Source organism: Amphiprion ocellaris, chromosome 2 (assembly GCF_022539595.1).
Source record: "Amphiprion ocellaris isolate individual 3 ecotype Okinawa chromosome 2, ASM2253959v1, whole genome shotgun sequence".
In the NCBI taxonomy this organism is placed as follows: Eukaryota; Metazoa; Chordata; class Actinopteri; family Pomacentridae; genus Amphiprion; species Amphiprion ocellaris.
This window is the reverse complement of record NC_072767.1, coordinates 24,793,737-24,799,736: the sequence shown is the minus strand read 5'-3', so window position 1 is coordinate 24,799,736 and position 6,000 is coordinate 24,793,737.

The following is a 6,000-nucleotide window of genomic DNA, read 5'->3' as shown; positions in this document are numbered from 1 at the left end:
CAGATCCACATGCACATGATCAAAACGTCTGGCAGGGATCGGAAACGGTTCAAGAGGAGCTTTAGTATGCCGATGCACCTTGGCACGCTGGCACGCAACACAAGAAGCTGCCCATCCCCTAACGTCTTTGCGCAAACCTGGCCAAACGAAACGGAAACTGACCAGTTTAACTGACGCGCGCACACCAGGATGCGAGAGAGAGTGCACGGAGTCAAATACCCGCCGCCTCCAACCTGCCGGAACTATGGGGCGAGGTCGACCCGTGGACACATCACACAGGAGAGTCGGACCACCTTCGTGCAACACTGTCTCTTCAAGCTTCAGCCCTGAACCCGTAGAGCGAAGGGCAAGGATATCCGCATCCTCGACCTGTTCCGCAGCCATAGCTGAAAAATCTGTCCCGAGAAGCACAGGACAAACCAGCACGCGTGAAAGACAGTCAGCGACTGAATTGGATTTACCGGCAACGTGACGTATGTCAGTCGTGAACTCTGAAATAGCCGCAAGATGACGTTGCTGACGCGCTGACCAGGGATCAGTAACTTTAGACATCGCAAACGTCAGCGGCTTATGGTCCACGTAAGCGGTAAAAGAACGACCTTCCAACAAAAAGCGAAAATGCCGGGTAGCCAAAAACAGAGCCAACAACTCGCGGTCGAAAACGCTATACTTCCGCTCGCAGTCCCGCAACTTACGGCTAAAGAACGCGAGAGGCTGCCACGTACCAGCCACGTGCTGCTCAACCACAGCCCCGACTGCCACATCAGAAGCATCCGTTGTCAGGGCAATACGCGCATCCGGATCAGGATGAGCAAGGAGAGCTGCCTCAGCTAAGGCAGACTTAGCCCCATCAAAAGCAACAATCCGCTCTGAAGTCCAGACAACAGGATCAGTAGCCTTCTTAGAACGCAAGCCATCATAAAGCGGCTGCATAAGATGGGCAGCGTGCGGAATGAACCTGTTGTAGAAGTTCACCATGCCCAAAAACTCTTGTAGAGACTTAACCACAGCCGGGCGGGGGAAATCTGTAACAGCCTGTACCTTGGCTGGCAATGGAACTGCGCCACTTGCTGAAATCCGATGACCCAGAAAATCGATCACCGGCAACCCAAACTGGCACTTTGCGGGGTTAACAATCAGGCCGTGGGCATCCAAGCGCCGGAAAACCTCTCTGAGGTGTGCGTGGTGCTCTTCCAGAGACGAGCTGGCCACTAAGATGTCGTCAAGATAGACGAACACGAACGACAAACCACGCAAAACCGAATCCATTAACCTCTGAAAGGTCTGCGCTGCCCCCTTGAGTCCAAACGGCATCCGGAGGAACTCAAACAGCCCAAATGGGGTGATCACTGCGGTCTTAGGCACATCATCTACGTGCACCGGAACCTGATGATACCCACGCACCAAGTCCACTTTCGAGAACACGGACGCACCAGACAACCGAACCGAAAAATCTTGAATGTGAGGGATCGGGTAACGATCCGGAGTTGTCACGTTGTTTAAACGGCGAAAGTCACCGCATGGGCGCCAGGATCCATCAGCCTTAGGCACCATGTGAAGGGGAGAGGCCCAGGGGCTGTTAGAGCGCCGCACTATTCCTAACCTCTCCATAGTAGCAAACTCCTCCTTGGCGCAGGCCAATTTTCCCGCGTCAAGACGCCGTGCGCGCGCAAAAAACCGGCGGACCACTTGTAGGAATGAAGTGCTCCACTCCGTGTTTAGCAACCGCAGAGGAAAAAGCTGGTGTGGTTAGAGACGGAAAGTCAGCAAGAAGGCTCTGAAAAACATCGCCGGACGTTGAAAAAGTTGCGTGCGGAACCGACCCAACACCTCCAGACTCGCAGGGAAAAGTAGCAAAAGTCACAGCGTCTATGAGTCTACGATTAGCAACATCAACCAACAAACCATGAGCACACAAAAAATCAGCACCAATAATTGGAACAGTCACAGAAGCAACTACAAAGTCCCACTCGAAATCACGCCCGTGGAAACAAACAGTTGTCCGTTTTGTACCAAAAGTGCCAATAGCAGAGCCGTTAGCTGCGCTTAGCTGTGGGCCGCAACCACCACGGGTCGCCATGTCGTGGCTCGTGGGGTGCAACAAACTCTTCTGAGAGCCAGAGTCGATCAGAAAACGACGTCCTGTCAGTGAGTCATTAATAAAGAGCAGCTCACCTCGGTCACCAGCGCCCACAGCCGCCACTGCGTTTCCAGAAGAGTCAAAAGTACATGGCGGGACACAGCGCCTAGCTTTGACGCCAAACCTCCGGTGGTAGAAACAGAGGGGGCTCCCACGCCGAGCCCTCGCGCTGACAGCCGAAACCACCGCGGGGTCCGTTGGGGACATCTGCTGGGGATCCATCGTAGCACTTTGGACCGTAACCCGTCTGGAAGCCAACAGGACACGGTCAGCCTCCTCTGCTAGGCCGCGGAAATCGCCAGCGGCTAGAAGCGGGGAGTTAGCCAAAGCAGCCCGAACTTCACGCGGGAGCTGCCGCAGAAAAATATGAGGAAAAAGGAAACCGCCTTCGTCTGAGCCCAGGAGCAAGAGCATGTCGTCCATAAGGTCCACCGCAGTACAGTCTCCCAAACCGGACAAGCTGAGGAGTTTATCCGCTCTCTCCGCGGAAGACAGACAGTATCTCCGCACCAGGAGCTGCTTGAGAGCGGCGTATTTCCCACTGTCAGGGGGGCTACGCAGCAGCGACATCACCCGGCGAGTGGACTGCTGATCCAGGGCAGCAACCACCAAGTAGTACCGGGAGTCATCCGCGTCCACACCACGAAGATGGAATAAAGCCTCAATGTGCTGGAACCATGAAGCCGGGTCGCTCTGCCAGAAGTCCGGAAGCTTCACTGCGGCGGTCGCGGTAGCGGACGAGGCCGGCTGGGAGAGTTGGAGGGAAGTCGAAGCCGAGTCCACGGCCGAGGTCGACGATGAAACACTCTCCGAAGACGGTTCAGTCATGTTCAACTCAGGGGTCACCAATGTGGCAGCAAGAAGTAGAAACAAGCTAGTTGCAAGTAAGCCAACTTTATTCTTCTTAAGCCAGAGATAGACTGATGAACCAAAACCACATGTGTCTCTCCTAGGGTCTTGTCCCCTCCCCTAAACCCCCCGACCCTCTGGGTGAGAGACCCTGTATAACCTGTACACCACATCATCATGAATTTTGGCGCAAAAAAAAAACGCCTTACTATACTATGACAAAAAAAATTGCGATTTTTCAAACATGTTGTAAAAACGTGCCATATGATGAAATAATGTAAAGGAGGGTGTGAAAACACTCCAGAAAGGTTTTCTTTGAAAAAAAAATCATCATGAATTTTGGCGCAAAAAAAACGCCTTACTATACTATGTCGAAAAAAAAAGGGATTTTTCAAACATGTTGTAAAAACGTGCCATATGATGAAATAATGTAAAGGAGGGTGTGAAAAACACTCCAGAAAGGTTTTCTTTGAAAAAAAAAATCATCATGAATTTTGGCGCAAAAAAAAAGCCTTACTATACTATGTCGAAAAAAAAATGTGATTTTTCAAACATGTTGTAAAAACGTGCCATATGATGAAATAATGTAAAGGAGGCGTGAAAAACACTCCAGAAAGGTTTTCTTTGAAAAAAAAATCATCATGAATTTTGGCGCAAAAAAAACGCCTTACTATACTATGTCGAAAAAAAAAGGGATTTTTCAAACATGTTGTAAAAACGTGCCATTTGATGAAATAATGTAAAGGAGGCCGTGAAAAACACTCCAGAAAGGTTTTCTTTGAAAAAAAAATCATCATGAATTTGGGCGCAAAAAAAACGCCTTACTATACTATGTCGAAAAAAAATGTGATTTTTCAAACATGTTGTAAAAACGTGCCATATGATGAAATAATGTAAAGGAGGGTGTGAAAAACACTCCAGAAAGGTTTTCTTTGAAAAAAAATCATCATGAATTTTGGCGCAAAAAAAACGCCTTACTATACTATGTCGAAAAAAAATGAGATTTTTTAAACATGTTGTAAAAACGTGCCATATGATGAAATAATGTAAAGGAGGGCGTGAAAAACACTCCAGAAAGGTTTTCTTTGAAAAAAAAATCATCATGAATTTTGGCGCAAAAAAAACGCCTTACTATACTATGTCGAAAAAAAATGTGATTTTTCAAACATGTTGTAAAAACGTGCCATATGATGAAATAATGTAAAGGAGGGCGTGAAAACACTCCAGAAAGGTTTTCTTTGAAAAAAAAATCATCATGAATTTTGGTGCAAAAAAAAAGCCTTACTATACTATGTCGAAAAAAAAGGGATTTTTCAAACATGTTGTAAAAACGTGCCATATGATGAAATAATGTAAAGGAGGGCATGAAAAACACTCCAGAAAGGTTTTCTTTGAAAAAAAAATCATCATGAATTTTGGCGCAAAAAAACGCCTTACTATACTATGTCGAAAAAAAAAGGGATTTTTCAAACATGTTGTAAAAACGTGCCATGTGATGAAATAATGTAAAGGAGGGCGTGAAAAACACTCCAGAAAGGTTTTCTTTGAAAAAAAAAAACATCATGAATTTTGGCGCAAAAAAAATGCCTTACTATAGTATGTCGAAAAAAAAAAGGGATTTTTCAAACATGTTGTAAAAACGTGCCATATGATGAAATAATGTAAAGGAGGGTGTGAAAAACACTCCAGAAAGGTTTTCTTTGAAAAAAAAATCATCATGAATTTTGGCGCAAAAAAAACGCCTTACTATACTATGTCGAAAAAAAATGAGATTTTATAAACATGTTGTAAAAACGTGCCATATGATGAAATAATGTAAAGGAGGGTGTGAAAGACACTCCAGAAAGGTTTTCTTTGAAAAAAAAAATCATCATGAATTTTGGCGCAAAAAAAACGCCTTACTATACTATGTCGAAAAAAAAAGGGATTTTTCAAACATGTTGTAAAAACGTGCCATGTGATGAAATAATGTAAAGGAGGGCGTGAAAAACACTCCAGAAAGGTTTTCTTTGAAAAAAAAAACATCATGAATTTTGGCGCAAAAAAAATGCCTTACTATACTATGTCGAAAAAAAAAGGGATTTTTCAAACATGTTGTAAAAACGTGCCATATGATGAAATAATGTAAAGGAGGGTGTGAAAAACACTCCAGAAAGGTTTTCTTTGAAAAAAAAATCATCATGAATTTTGGCGCAAAAAAAACGCCTTACTATACTATGTCGAAAAAAAAATGAGATTTTATAAACATGTTGTAAAAACGTGCCATATGATGAAATAATGTAAAGGAGGGTGTGAAAGACACTCCAGAAAGGTTTTCTTTGAAAAAAAAATCATCATGAATTTTGGCGCAAAAAAAACGCCTTACTATGTCGAAAAAAAAAGGGATTTTTCAAAGATGTTGTAAAAACGTGCCATAGGATGAAATAATGTAAAGGAGGGCGTGAAAAACACTCCAGAAAGGTTTTCTTTGAAAAAAAAAAAACATCATGAATTTTGACGCAAAAAAAACGCCTTACTATACTATGTCGAAAAAAAATGCGATTTTTCAAACATGTTGTAAAAACGTGCCATATGATGAAATAATGTAAAGGAGGGCATGAAAAAGACTCCAGAAAGGTTTTCTTTGAAAAAAAAAACATCATGAATTTGGGCGCAAAAAAAACGCCTTACTATACTATGTCGAAAAAAAAATGTGATTTTTCAACATGTAAAAACGTGCCATATGATGAAATAATGTAACGGAGGCCGTGAAAAACACTCCAGAAAGGTTTTCTTTGAACAGGGACATTTTGGACGACATACTAAACTATGACGTTTTTGTGACATTTTGTCCGACATACTATGACTTTTTTTTAGTTTAACTTCAGAGACTCAGCGGATATTCAGGACCACTGACAACACGGAACCTTAACGTTACTGTTTTAATCACATTTAGGTTTTGAAAATGTTACATTAATGTGAACCAGCCTCTCCACTGACAGTTTTATTAACTAAATGTACCACATTAGTGT